This window comes from Typopeltis vanoorti, chromosome 6, assembly GCF_054136105.1.
Source record: "Typopeltis vanoorti isolate ZY-2024b chromosome 6, IOZ_Tvanoo_1.0, whole genome shotgun sequence".
Classification (NCBI taxonomy): Eukaryota; Metazoa; Arthropoda; class Arachnida; order Uropygi; family Thelyphonidae; genus Typopeltis; species Typopeltis vanoorti.
In genome coordinates, this window is record NC_143554.1 from 127,136,953 (window position 1) to 127,153,066 (window position 16,114).

At 37.0% G+C, this 16,114-nt stretch overlaps 1 protein-coding gene across 2 annotated transcripts in view; it reads right to left on the reverse strand.

Annotated features, from left to right (window-relative positions):
* The window catches only part of Glys (glycogen [starch] synthase), a 214,126-nt gene that overhangs the window by 184,080 nt on the left and 13,932 nt on the right, over positions 1-16,114 (reverse strand). The window contains exon 1 of one of the 2 annotated variants that reach the window (XM_090393685.1): positions 4,133-4,150. The exons of the other annotated variant lie outside the window; for it this stretch is intronic. The gene's annotated coding sequence lies outside the window, so the exon portion shown is untranslated. Of the gene's footprint in view, positions 1-4,132; positions 4,151-16,114 lie in introns of those variants that run through there. 2 annotated transcript variants of the gene reach the window in all.

Here is a 16,114-nt window from a genome sequence, read left to right on the forward strand (position 1 = left end):
GCAACAGAATGGGAAATAGATTTTTGCATCAGGATGGTGGGTATGTGTGTATAATGAGCTGCTTGAGTGGAGAATAGCATATAAATACTAATTAAATTAAAAGTAGGGTAGAGTATAAAAATGTAAAAACCTCTTGCAATGAGGCATGACTCCAGAAAAGACAGAAAATAATACTAGTACTAAATAGGCTAATATCTGCCTGAATAGTCTAAATTAGCAGGATATTTATTATAACAAAAAAAAGCACCACTAACAAATTAACAAAATTGCAAATTAAAAAGAACACCACACTAAGCAAGTCAAATGCGTACATTTAAAGCAAAATCAGCAATTGTGATCATATGCAAATTTTATTCAATTCTAGAAAAAAAAATCAATGAAAATACTAAATATGTTTAAATGATACAAAATAGCAAATGCACTCATTTATGAAAATATTCCTTTGTTTTCTTAAACTAATTTGATGCTTCTAGAAACATCAACCTAGTTTAAGAATCTGAACTCAAACATGAATTTAGAATGAGGCAAATGAATGTCCTTGGATCACTGCCAAAGAAATATGCCAGTGCCTTGACCTTTTCAAATACATTGCTTCATACTATGAAAAATTATAAACAATCTGTTAATTACAAAAACAAGAAAATCAAAATGAAGCTTAGTGCAACCTTTATGTGGAAAGAGAATATTCTTAACAATTAAAAATACTAAACAAAAAACTCCTCAGGTCTAATAGTCATGAGAGTTTTCTTCATATGGCTAAAAGTAGCATGCATAGGAATAATTTCTTGAGGAGCCAACAAGTTAAATCTGCTTTTATTAAAGATCAAGTTTGAATGAAAGAATATAATTCTTTCATTCAAAGAATTCATTTTTATTCAATTTTTTTCGTATTAAATTAAGTAAGCAATAAGTATTCTGTTTATTTGCTTTTTTGTCAAAAAAAAAAAAAAAAATCAGTATGATTTTATTTCATTTCTCTTAAAAATAGTATAGAAATTACCACAATAAAACTAATGAAAATCACATTCTGCTTAAATATCAAAAAATAAAGAAACTTAAAATTTTTTGTGCTATTTAGGTGAATTTCACAAAATGGATAAATGTCATTTTGTATGTCCATTCAATATGCCAGTTTTGATAAGTTGGGGTACAAGTTGCAGAGGATAGGAATAGATGGTATATTGGTTAGATGGATTAGAGATGCTCTCTGAACGATACCAGCAAGTGTTGTATGATGGAGACGTGTCTCAGAAAAGGAAAATGACCAGTGGCATGCCTTAGGGTTCTGTTCTTGGGGCCCCTACTGTTTAACTTATTTGTTAATGATATTTCATGTGGATTGACTAGGGATCTTCAAAATGTTTGCAGATGATGCAAAGTTAGATAGAATTGTCAGGAGTAGTGCTGATGTTAGGTGTAGAAATTTTTTTTTAACTTGGGTATACTATGTTAAAAATACCAAGCAATTTTATAAGCTAGGTTTTAATCCTTTCTACATCTTACTTTTATCCTGAGATTTTTATTTAATAAGGTCAAAGCACCTTGTGGCAACTTGTTTAGGTAAAATTTATAAGCTCTGCATTACTTCAACCTTGGCATTTTTGGGGTCTGTCTCCCACTGACGAGACCTCAACAAAGGTCAAAACCGGTCTGGGTAGTGCCCTTGCCTTTAATGCATAGCATCATACATCTCCATAAGGGGATGTGCTTTGCATTGGGGGGGGGGAATACTAAGGAAAGTGATCAGATCTTACTCCACCTTTACCACGAGTTGCCTCAGACTCGAACTACGTTCAGGTGAAAACTTGACTTACTTGTCTGTTTGCTTATTTGGGAAAAAGGGATTAAAACCTAGCTTATAAAATTGCTTGGTATCTTTAACAGTGCTGATGTTAATTCTGTACAGCAAGATTTGAATAAACTTTTAGCTTAGACAAATGAGTGGAGCTGCAGTTTTAATATTAATAAATGCAAGGTGTTACAAACTTTGGAATACAGAGATACGAGGCTACATACTGTACTGGTGGAGCTGTACTTCAGGAAGTGGATGAAATTCCGAATATTGGAGTGATGGTAAACATGTGGACTGAAGTTCAGGAGCACATCGCACTTGTTGCAAAGACTGCACATCATACGTGTGTTGAGGTTTAAGTGCTGTGAAGAATTCATGTTAGAGGTTTAATGGAATATTAACAGCACTGAGAAAGGATTAAAACAAATTTTAATACTTCCAATATTTTGTCTCCGTCACAGAGACATCTTCGGGGATTACAAAAACTTTTTGTAACAACACACACACACACAAATACAATACAGAGTGAAACTAAAGTCCTATCTAGGTGGTGCACCCTCTATGGGCATTTGCAAGTGGCCTGGGATGTAAAGAGGGATCTCTGATAATTAAAGTTTCCCAAATTTTGAGAAGTTTAATGCAACCGTATTTGTTTAAATTAGGTTGATTCCTGAGTGCAGATGCAGGTTCAAAGAATGGTCTTTCTTTTTTGAATTTACTAATGGTGGAGCATGGTAGTTTTTTTCCCAGGAGATCCTGTGGGATGTATCCAAAACAATAAGGTCAAATGAGGTCTGTATTCAAAAACATGTGGGATATATCCGAAACATGGTCTGCAAGGCAGACCATGTTTCGGATATATCCCACAGGATCTCCTGGAAAAAAACTACCATGCTGCACCATAGTAAATTCAAAAAAGAAAGACTATTCTTTAAATCTGCACTCAGGAATCAACCTAATTTAAACAAATACGGTTGCATTACACTTCCCAAAATTTGAGAAACTTTAATTATCAGAGATCCTTCTTTACATCCCAGGCCACCTGCAAATGCACATAGAGGGTGCACCACCTAGATAGGACTTTAGTTTCACTCTGTATTGTATTGTATTTGTATGTGTTGTTACAAAAAGTATTTGTAATCCCCGAAGATGTCTCTGTGAAGGAGACAAAATATTGAAAGTATTAAAATTTGTTTTAATCCTTTCTCAGTACTGTTAATATTCAATTAAACCTCTAACATGAACTGCACATCATATTGCTGCTATGATAAAAAGTACATTGCCATGTAGAGATAAGGTGGTGTGGTGCCACTATAAGGCACTGGTCAGACCACATATAGACTATCGTGCTCAGATTTGGTCATCTAGTTTTCATTGTGTTGTGAAAACACTAGAGAGGGTCCAAAGATGAATAACCAAAGTGATATCAGGACTCTGGAGGGAGTGTTGATCATGAAGAATGTTTGAGAGAATGTGGATTACAGAGATTGGTGAATAGGAGGAAAAGAGGAAATATGATAGAGACCTTCAAGTTAATTAAGGGATTCTATCTGATTAATACAGAAGACATTATAAAAAGGGTGGATGTTAAGATGGAAAGAACAAGAGGTCATCCCTGGAAGTTGTATAAAAATGTGGTGAAGAAGGGTGCGAGGAGTAGTTTTTTTACGTGGAGGATTATTAGTGAGTAGAATGCACTGCTAGAGTGCATTATTGTGAATACAGGTAGTCTAAATAACTTTAAAATAACTTCAAAGCTCATTATGATAAATATGTTACTGGTTGAGTGGGACCTCCTACGATGAGTCTGTTGACTCCATGGAAGTTACCAAATAATAATAATATGCAAGTTATCGAGGAATCTGGCTGGACAGATTTCACTTAAATTTCAAATTTGGATAATTACAAAAATTTGTCTAACTATTTCAATTTTCTTTTTCAGATAATGTGCAGGAGCACAAAAGGAAAAAAATATTATTACTACTCAACATCTCCATGGAATACAATGACTGCAGGAGGCCCACACTGACTTATTCACATAAGACCCATCACACTTTTTTTTTCTTTTCTTTTAACTCATCCACTGATTAAGCACTCATGATTGACTTTGGTAATCCATTCCGCTGATTCACTACTTCTCCATGCAAAAAATTTAATCCTGCATATCCATGCTAACCACACTTTTGCATATTCAAAAATTTCTTTTGCATCAAACCTATAAAATCTCTTTAATAACTTATGTTTCTATCAATACCTCCTATTTTCTGTTTATAAACCAATTTTCGTAAACCAGAAACTTTCAATTTATCCTCATAGGAAACATTTTCATAGCCTTCTCACCATCTTGGTCATTTGCCTATGGATCTCCTCCGTTGCCTTCTCTAAGGAACCAATATTCCACGTTGGATGGCTGGAATTTAACAATTTTTAGGATTTAGAATATTCATAAGAGAGTGTCCAATTTATTCTAGTAACAGTTTCCATTGAAATTTATATCTAACAAGAAATTATATTCTTGTTTTTATCCTTTGCCCAAGCATGAGCAAATAAAATTTTACAAGTGAAATATTTTCATGGCTAGGCTAGTTGCATGCAAAAGCAGCTGACTTGACAAATGTGTTGATATCCCATAATGCACAGTACACTTACTTCAGGCATGTATATTCATCGACAGGATCACTAACCTATATATTTATTACCTTTAAAGAGGCCTAATAAAGATTCAGAGAATTCTCTGAAAACTGAGTAATGTAACAGTCTCTAAGCTCTCTTGACCTGGTTTGCTACAGAATACTAACACTGGTTTCACCAGACAACATTTTTATCTCTGAACAACTAAGTTAACTCAATACAAATCCAGACCTATCTAATCATGGAATCATTTTCAATATATTACCAGCTTGGTCAGCATAGTATACAGTGTCTCTGCTCTTTAACCAAAAGGCTCTAATCTCACTATAACGTGAATGTCTCGAGGTGGCATGTGAAACTGATCTTGCATAGCATGAAACCACCACCCTGCTTACTGGAAGCTTGAAGTAACTTGGGGGGAAAAAATGCATGTTTAGTTACTATAATATTTGGATTATCTAACTTTAGTCCACACATGATACAAATGTGAATATACATTTCTTTTTTTTTTTTTTTTTGGTGGATACGGTCCACATGAAATACAATAAAGTGCAGTGATGTCCCATAACATCCTATAAATTCCTGACTTATAGAAGAGAGCAATTAGAGTTAATAACCTATGTTTCGCTTATTCACACCACTTTAACAAATGATGTTTGTGCTGCAGGACTTTCCAGTGTTACACGGTAAGTGTTTATAATAAATTTAGTTTAATCCTTTATCCAAGTGTGAGCTAACAAAGTTTGCACCTGAAAGCATCTTCAGGACTGGGGTAAGGTAGTACAACACCAGGCAACTCGTTGCAAAGGTGGATCAAGCTTACATCACTCCTATCTCAGTATCTCCCATAATGCAAAACACATCTCCTTGCGGATATGTATAATGTTATGCATTAAGGAAGGGGCCACTACCCAGACTAGTTTCGACCTTCATTGAGGTCTCTTCAGTGGAAGCCAGGCTCAGATGTGGAGATACCAAGCAGAAGCAATAGCAAGGTCATCTCTACATATAAGAGTTGACATCTGGGCCTGGCTCCCACTGAGGAGACCTCAATAAAGGTCGAAACTAGTCTGGGTAGTGGCCCTTCCTTTAATGCATAACATTATACATATCTGCAAGGAGATGTGTTTTGCATTATGGGAGATACTGAGATAGGAGTGATGTAAGCTTGCTCCACCTTTGCAACGAGTTGCCCGGTGTTGTACTACCTTACCCCAGTCCTGAAGATACTTTCAGGCGCAAACTTTGTTTGCTCACACTTGGATAAAGGATTAAACTAAATTTATTATAGTCTAACCAGGTGAAAAATAAACTTTCAACATCTTTCTCTAAATCCAGAGTAATTTAATAAAAAAAGATGGCACACCTTTTGGCAACTCCTACAGGTAGAGATGACTGACCTTGCTATTGCTTCTGCCTGGTATCTCCGCATCTGGGCCTGGTTCCCACTGAAGAGACCTCAATGAAGGTCGAAACTAGTCTTGGTAGTGGCCCTTCCCTTAATGCATAACATTATACATATCCGCAAGGAGATGTGTTTTGCATTATGGGAGATACTGAGATAGGAGTGATGTAAGCTTGCTCCACCTTTGCAACAAGTTGCCTGGTGTTGTACTATCATACCCCAGTCCTGAAGATACTTTCAGGTGCAAACTTTGTTTGCTCACACTCGGATAAAGGATTAAACTAAATTTATTATAGTCTAACCAAGTGAAAAATAAACTTTCAACAGTAAGTGTAAATAACACTTACCATGCTACACAGTAAGTGTTATGTAACAAATCTTTGTAGACTGTTCATATTTGAGAGATAAGCGCCTCCGCTGTGCAATTGGAAGAATGACAGTACGTTGTGCCCTTCGATTGGAAAAGGCCTAAGTTCGATTCTCGTCATGATGAGAGGAATCTTTATATGGACGTTTTCAATCGAAGGTGAGTTAGCTGATCTCACACGGAGGTAAGGGTTTTTTTTTCTCCCGGAAACTCGGGTTTTTCATTCTGCATACAGACAAATCGGCCCTTCAGAACACACGCAATGTACAGACAAAAGAAATACTAGCTGTGGTAGTGGCCAGTAGATGGCACTGATGTTGATCATTAGTAGTAGAGGTTCGGTGTAGTGGTGGAGACGGAGAGTTGTACAATAGGTGTCTTCCCACGATGAGTCTTCGGACTCCTTGGAGGTGTCACTAATAATAATAATATTTAAAACTAAAAACTGTAGGACTCAAACAGATTTTTTTTATTATTTATTAAATATCTAAGTAGTTCTGCTCCCACTGAAACTGGTGGCTTCATCACAGTTTACACAAAAAGCACAAAAAATATATAAAAAGACTTTAGTATAGACACATCTTCTGACCCCTGCATACTCACAAGTCTTGACAAACTGTAATATATAAAAAGACTTTAGTATAGACACATCTGACCCCTGTGGCATCCTCAAAAGTCTTGACATACTATAATATCTCTCTTTACCAATTATTATTATTACATGACACCTCTAAGGAGACTAAGGACTCATCGCAGGAGGGCATGATACTTTACTCTGCTACACACATCTTGTCATCTCTCTAATTCTCAAAAAAAAAAAACTAATGTTGCAGTGAATGATGCGTTACAATTTATTGGAAATCTTTTTCAACTAGACATCACAAAATTGTTTGAACACTGCTTCCAATCCGCTTTCTTTCAGTGGAATAATGTTTTTTTAGTAAACAGTTTGGACTAGCAATGGGCAGGCTGCTCTCTCTCCTATGTCAACTGATCTGTACATGGAGAATTCTGAAACAGATTTCCTAGCTCAAGCTACATTGAAATCAATTGTTTGGTGGAGATATGTTATTATCTTCACTATTTGGAAACCAAGTCCACAACTATGTCTTCATTCTCTTAATTATTTCAAACCTACAATTAATTTTATATTAGAACTAGAAAATTATGGTAAATTCCCTTTCTTAGATGTCCTCATTAAAAAGAAACCTAACAGTAGTAGAACTAGAAAATTATGGTAAATTCCCTTTCTTAGATGTCCTCATTAAAAAGAAACCTAACAGTAGTGTCACTCCAGAGGTGTATCGTAAGCCTACTCACATGGGACATTATCTTCATCCTTTCACCACCCTTCCAAAAGTAGGTATAATCTACACCCTGAAGAATTGATCATGGTCAATTTGAGAAAATCAAGATAAAATTAATAAAGATCTCCAAGCCCTCTCAAATTTTTCCGTTCTTAATGGTTATCAAAAAACACTTGTCATAGTTTTATTTTCAAACTGTCTCTCATTCCATAATCAGAAGATCCAATCTGGAGATTTGATCACTATTCCATACATTGGCAATCTATCCATTAGCATTGCTTCTCCTTCCAAAGAGCATAACATCAGAGTGACTTTCAAGCCAATTAAAACGTTTGTAGTCTACTCAGAAGAGCAACACCTTTTAAAAACACCTGGGAGTATTAGAATACCATGGTCATGTGGTCTGGCCTACATAAGCATACAAGCAGTGAATTTTGAGTGAGAAAGAGCACAAAAAAGAAAGATCTGGTATGGCCAATGATACCTCATCTGCTAATTACAGAAGAAAACTTATTCCAGAATTCTAAAAGAGTCCAAAAGAATAAAGTAATCCATTCCCACACATCTCTGAATAGGAATCAAGGTCTTATATTAAATGACATCTGCAAATTTTTCATTAAAATCATTCAACATCTCAGATTTCAATTTCACTAACAACCACCTCTGGTCTTTGCCTAATGACAACTAACACATAGCAAGCAACTTCACATTGCTGTTTTAGGATGAATCAATTTATCTTCTATTGTAACGATTTTTCAGCATTTAGACAACTTTGTTATCTGTTTTTATACATTTTTGTGTTTTATTAAAACCTTATGAAGAAGCCACCAGTTTAGTGGGAGCAATCTAGTCGGATATTAGATTTTAGATAAACAACTAATAATAATAATATTATTATTACATAACACCTCCAGGGAGTCCAAAGACTCATCAAGGGAGGACACCTACTCTACAACTCTGTCTCCACCAATCCACCAACCGTAACTACCTTCATCATCTACACCAATGGCATCTATCGCCGCCCATCACCACTAGTATTTTCACAGACAATCACAAACATCCATGGCGGGATTCGAACCTGCAGCCTTTTGGCTGGAGAGCGGATATGCTAACCACTCAGCCAACGGCCGGCTTTTATAATATTATGTAAACACCTCTAGGCAGTCCAAAGACTCATTGAGGGACGGCACCTAGTCTACAGCTCTCTGTCTCCACCAATCCACCAACCTTCATCATCTACACTAACGCCATCTACCACCCACCATCACCACTAGTATTTTCACAGACAATCACAAACACCCATGCCCACGGCAGGATTCGAGCCCGCAGCCTTTTGGCTGGAGAGCGGATACGCTAACCACTCAGCCAACCAGGCCAGCATAAAAAAAAAAAAAAAAAACCTGTTTTAATATATTAGTGTTTATCAGAAAAAAAAAAAAAACTGCATTCCAGATTTGGCCACTTTCTCCTAAATTTGTTAAAACATTGTAGCAAAAAGTTGCCACTCATTTGCAGTTTATCTCCAGTCTCACAGTAAAATATTTCATTCAATCCTCTACAACTGTCCTTTGGAAGAATCTTCCTTTGTATAGGAAACTGAACAAGTGAAATATTGTTCTGTGAGAGTGGAAATCCAGAGGTATTCAATTATTTGCACATGACAGGAAGCCAGGGAGAGTTAGTAATAATGCCAATCTTCTGACTCTTCAAGAGGTCTTGAATAAGCTAGAAAGATGGGTAAATGATTAGGGATATCAATTTAACACAACTACATGAAAGGTCCTGAAATTGGGAGCCAACAACAGGCATAAGCATTCCATGCTTACGGCTCTCTCACATACAGATGGTGTCATCATACAATCATCCAAAGAACTTTAATAAAGCAGATATGGCTTTACAAGAGAACTTGAATAGACTGGGTGAATAAGCAAGTGTGTTGCCAGTTCACTGTTAAAGCACAAGGTTTTAAAATTCATGAAGCAAAAATCAGATGTAGAGTACAAGTTATACAGTGAGGGAGAGCATCTTGGAGGAAAAAAATAAGAGCTGAGGTGATGGTGGATAAGCATCTAAAATTTAGGGAACAGAATGCCAAATTGTAAGGATAGTATAATGGATTCTGACAATAATACAGATGTTGCCAGCATACAGAAGTAAGGAAATTATAGTTCCATTACATAAGGCTTTGCAATACCTGAGAGTGTGGCAAGTGCAGAGACGATGAATGAATTTAAGGCATGGTTTGATGAGCTGTGTGTCAGATAGAGGGTCCTCCCACAATGGGTCATGACTTTATGAAACCCTGATGATAATAAGATGCTGATCATTTGGTATCATATAAATGATGGCAAATCATCCCCCATTTTAACAAAATTTCACTACATGCCTCCTTTGGTCTTTCTTTCAACAGAAAGACAAAAGAATCAAATTAGCTTGGATACCAACAACTCTTGTAGTCAGGATGATATCCCTTCAAATCAAACTCCAGAAATAACAACTGTCCTGCATCATCTTTGCAATCTTTCACACTCATGTTCTCCTACAGCATGGAAGCTAGCTTATATTCTTCTAACTTCAAAGAAGAGAAATAAAAGTTGCCATCAAACTACTGTACCATGCACTCACCTAATTTTTTATAAAATAAAGTAGAAAATCATTAACAGCACCAACCAAAGCTCTATAACTAATTGGTAATTACAAATATGAATTCTTTTGTCATTCTGGCTGAATAGCAAATCTTACAGCCAACATTATAACCTTTGGACACTAGTCAAAGAAAGATGAGGTTAAGACTTGTTAAACACAGTGTCTTAAAACTTATTTTAAGAAACTGATCAGTTGATATTTTAAGGCATTTAGTCAGATTTGATACAGAGGACTAATTACTAATCTTATGATCTGCCTTTTACTCTGCAACTGGTTCATTATTTTCCTCTCTGATCATTCACTATACCTCATGATAAGTGGTTTCTTCTTTTAAGATTTCCCAACTAATGCCAAAATACCACAGAGTTCTATGCCTTTGTTGATGCTCTTTCTCGTATAAATTAATTATCTTTGCCACTAATCTCAAATTTTATCCACAGTTCTTCTGTGACCCTCCCTAGTAGCACTCAAATAATAAATTTCAAGATCTTTCATAACTAATATCCTCCTTACCACTCCAAAACACACATACAGGTGCTATTAGAAAATAGTCCTGTGTTTATTTATATTTGTTTATTTATTTAGCCTGTGTTTAAGGTATTTCAGTAGTTTGGGGAATATTTTACATAAATCGTGCTTCTGCTTATCTTTTAATAATATTCAGATCTCCAGTCATCAGATTTTTTTTCCTTGCATTGAATTACACATTTAGCCTGTCTAAAAACACTGATCTCAAATTTGAAACAAGCAGTGATAGCACAGTGGTAAAAAACACTCAACAGGCATACAGTCAGGAATACATATCCATACTTGAAGTAGAAAAAGCCATCAAAGGCTTGAAATGTGGAAAGGCAGAAGTAGATGATATTCAACCAGAAATGCTGAAGTATGGTGGTATAAAAGTCTTACTGTGGCTGCAATGCATAGTTCAGAAAGCCTGGACAGAGGGACCAATTCCCGATGATTGGAGTAGTAACCATATATAAAAAGGGAAATAAAACTGAATGTGAAAATTACAGAAGTATTTCCCTACTGAGTGTTCCTGGCAAGATCTATGTAAGTATACTCGAGAAACAGTTGAGAAGAATTGTGGAAGAAAAGGTTGGTGAAGAACAAGCTGGATTCAGGCCAAATAGAGGCTGTGAGGATCAGATCTTCACTTTATGACAATTAATTGAGAAAGCATGGGAATATAACAAAGATCTGTATTTAAGTTTTGTCAATCTGGAAAAGGCATATGACAAGGTGCCAAGAGAGAAGCTATTCAATGAGCTACAGTTATATGGTGTCAATGGGGCATTATATCAAGCAATACTTAGTCTTTATTTGAGTTCTAAGTCAGCAGTTAGAATTGAAGTAAGTACAGGAAGATGGTTTAATGTTAAATCTGGTGTGAGACAAGAATGTACATTATCCCCTCTTTTATTCATTATCTATATGGATCACAGTATGAAGGAAAGTGGTATTAAACATATCAGAATTGGGGATGTTAATGTCAGCTCTTTGCTTTATGCAGACGATGTTATACTTCTAAATAAATCCGCTACAAGTTTGCAAGATTCCTTGACTAAACTGAATAACTGTGGTAACAGATATGGTATGAAGTTCAACATTAAAAAGACAAAGACAATGAAATTAGCCAGAATTGTTGAAAATGTCAACTGCGTTGTGAACGAGGAACCTGTGGAACAAGTAAAACATTTCAGCTACTTAGGCACGGTTTTTACTGAAGAGGGTAAATTAAATATGGAAATAGACAGCAGAATCAACAAAGCTGGTATGGTAGGAATTCAATTGAATAAATTCATATGGAATAAGAGAGAAATTAGTCGGAACACTAAATTAGCTGTATACAGGACAGTGTTCAAACCAGTTTTAACTTATAGATCTGAGTGCTGGGTCAGAAGTAAAACACTTGACCAAAGACTGGAGACTGCATATATGAGAGTCCAGAGAAAGATTAGAGGCGTGAACAGATGGCATCAATGGCAATATCATATTAAAAACGAGGATATTAGGAAAGAACTTGACATTGTCGGCATCCAGGAATGCATTAACAGAGCTAATCTCAGGTGGTATGGTCACTTAAACAGAATGAGAGAGAAAAGATTAGCAAAACAAGTGTTCTCTGCCAGGTTGGCAGGAAAACGACCCAGAGGAAGACCAAGATATAGGTGAATTGATACAGTAAAAAGTGCCTTAGATGATAGAAATATAAGATCTGATAATGTTGGAGTCTTGACAAGTAACAGACTGATTTGGAGGAAAATTGTAGATAGGAAGTTAGTAACGATGTAAATTTTTCATGTAGTACTATCATATCCTGTACACCCTTTGAGCCCCTCCATGTGGGGCATCTGTTCGTGGTGGAGGAGGCCCTTTTCATTCTTCCTCTTTTTCTTTGCTTTTTTTCCCATATTCTTTTTCACTATCCTTTTTCCAGACCACCATCACTGGGATCCAATGCCCTGCCGCGTGCGGTGCGACCTGTGGACATCCGAAAAGGGGGGATCCTGGTAGTCTCGCACTACTTTGGCCCCTGCTTCGGCAAGACGGGTGGTCCTGGATGGCCCAGCCAGGGTCAATCGGCTAGTGGGCTTGCCTGCAAGGGTCAATGATATTGCAGTAAGTCTCTCACCCCATGGTCCAGGGTTGGGATCCTAGATCTGGTGCAGTGCCAGTATAGCGTCCAGGGTAGCCCTGGCGTTCCACTCCTGAGCGCAGTCTTTGCTTGCCAGGTAGTGGGCATCCATGTGTGGCTCTGTGGTGGGTGAGGAGCTCTGGGGCTTTGGCTGAGGAGCCAAATTAAAAATTCCTTAAATATGATTTCTTCATCCTCAAATGTTTCAGGGACCCTAACGAAGTCCCAACCAAGTACTAATAATATAGACACAGCATATGGAAACAGAAGTAAGAAACAAAAGATATCGGATACTAACAAAAATGTACCACCAACCTTTTTAATCATTCATGTAACAGGTGAAAAACCAATTGGGAAAATGTCACCCTTCTTTATCTAAAAAGGTTTAGAAGGACTGGCAGGACATCCCAAAAATGTCAAGAAATTGCATTCTGGTGATATCCTTGTGGAAACAATGTGCAAACAACATTCCGAGAAACTACTGAGAGCAACGACAATGGGTGGAATACAAATTGCAGTAACACCTCACAGAACACTCAATTCCAGTAGAGGAGTGATATCGGAATGGGATCTCCTTGAGGTTCCTGATGAGGAGAGATATGTTCAGAGCTTAAAGATCAAGGAGTGACAAGTGTGAGGCACATCCTGGTCTGCTTTTACAGATGCCTCCGACATCTGTAAAAGTAGGGTATCTTAGCTGTCCTGTTAGAATGTACATCCCTAACCCGCTGAGATGCTTTAAATGTCAAAGATATGGACATGCCCAAACTGCCTGTCGTGGTTCTACTACCTGTGCTCAATGTAGTAGTAAAGAACATGAAAATAAATCTTGCTGTGAAAAAAAAAGCTAAATGTGTCAACTGTCAGGGAGATCATCCAACATACTCATGTGCATGTCAGAAATTGAAAGATAAAAAAGAGATACAAAAAATAAAAACAGAACAAAACATAACATATTAGGATGCAAAAAGAAAGCTAGCCATCATTACACCTGTTCATCGATCCTCTTATGCTGAAAAAGTAACAATTAAAAAAGTGCCAACAGCAACTCAAACATTAGCCAGCAAAGGTTGGTCGACTGGTAGAGCTTCTGCTACTAATGGCTCGCAAAAAGTTAAGCAAGTTTGAGCATTGGTTAGTAGTTGGAAGGGACTCAATCGTTCGATTCTGTTGGCACGCTCTCCCTCGATGAGTCTTTGGACTCCCTGGAGGTGTCACATAATAATAATAATAATAATGTATGTCTATTCCACCATCTGATAATTTCATCATATCTGAACTTTACGATCGCAAGTGCTTTTCTGTTGAGCGCATTAATCACAAGACCTTATGACCTTACTCCAGAGACAACTTCAAAAATGGTCCCATTCAATGAAAACTCATCTGTCAAAAAAATTATGGTGGAGACTTCACTCAAAGATAAACCACCAGACACTCACACAGAAAAAATGGATACCTCGATACCCACTGAAAGCAAACTAAGCATACCAACTGACCCTAACACATTTGATGTTTTGAACACTCTACCAGAGGAAGAGATGGACACTGGTCATCCATACTTCCCTAAAACAGTGGATAAATATAAATCTGACAAAGGTAAGCCCTCAACCTCTTGAAAACCAGACAAGTCAATAAAATCAAAACAATAGGAAAATTTTTACAATGGAACTGTCGTGGGATCTGCCAGAATATTGACGATATCAAGATGTTGTTGCAGAAACACAAACCTTTCTGTTTCTGTCTACACGAAACTTGCTTAAGACCCAATGAGGACCGTAACTTTAGGAATTTCACTGTTGTACGTAAGGAGAGAACTAGATGGTCCTGCTCATGGAGGAGTAGCTATCCTAGTGGGCAGTCATACTCCTTTCCATCAGGTCCAACTTAATACTTCTCTCGAAGTGGTAGCGATTCGCTTCTCTGTGGGATTCCTTATTACAGCATGTTCAATTTATTTACCACCAAATGCTGAGTTAAATGAAATTGATCTTGATAACCTTATCTCACAACTGCCTGAACCCATACTTTTGATGGCGACTTTAACAGTCACAATACTCTATGGGGTAGTGCCAACACTAATAGATGAGAGTCGAATCATTGAAAAAAAATTCTTGATAATAATAACCTTTCCCTTCTAAATAATAAACTCAATACTTTCTTCCGTATGCTTACCTGCTCATATTCTGCAATTGATCTTACAACCTGTTCCCTTCCATTCTTCCACTGCTCATGTGGGACATTGAAGAGAACATATATGGAGGTGATCACTTTCCTGTTCTCTGTACAATGTCTTCACAAGAACCATGTTCACCCACACGGATACCTATGTGGAAAATGAACCAGGCTGACTGGAACACTTTCTCTCATCTTGTAAAATTTAATGCTGATGCCATCAGTCAAACACCTATCAATGAAGCTGTAAAATATATAACAGAATGCATTGTCCAGGCAGCAACAACCTCCATCCCAAAAACATCATCTCGATTTCCAGTCTATCCACAGCCTTGGTGGACCCCAGAATGTCAGGCAGCCAAAAAAGATCAACACAGAGCATGAAGCATATTTCGTAGATACCCCACCACATCAAATTTAATAATTTTCAAGCGTGCTTGAGCCAAAGCACGTTTTGTAAGACGTCAGAGTCAAAAACAATCATGGATCCAATTTACTACATCAATTAATCAAATGACCCGTCCAAAAATTGTATGGGATAAAATCCGGAAAATGAAAGGCAGATATAGTACACATTGTTTGTTCACCTTAGACTATAATGGAAGTGCTCTTGCTGATCCCAAAGCTATTGCAGATACTTTGGGAGAAACTTTTGCTAAAATCTCAGCAACAGCTTCATATTCTCCGGAATTTTTAATACTGAAAGAACAGCAAGAGAAACAAAGGTTTAATTTTCCAACATTTTTCAGCCATATAATCAGCCATTTGTCAAGGAGGAACTAAAAAGAGCTCTCCTACAATCTCACCCGTGCAGTAGGACCCGATGACATCCATTATGAAATGATAAAACATCTACCATCATCTTCTATGGATCTTCTTCTCTTATTATACAATAGAATACTTGCAGAGGAAGAGTTTCCAAATTCTTGGCATAAGTCAATTGTCATTGCTATCCCAAATCCAGGAAAAGATCCAACACAAGCAAATAATTATCGACCCATTGCTCTGACCAGCTGCCTTTGCAAGATACTAGAGAAAATGGTTAATGTAAGACTTCTCTGGTATTTAGAAACAACAGTCTTCTTTCCAATACACAATGTGGTTTCCGTAGACATCGATCAACTTGAGACCATTTAGTTCGGTTAAAAACTTG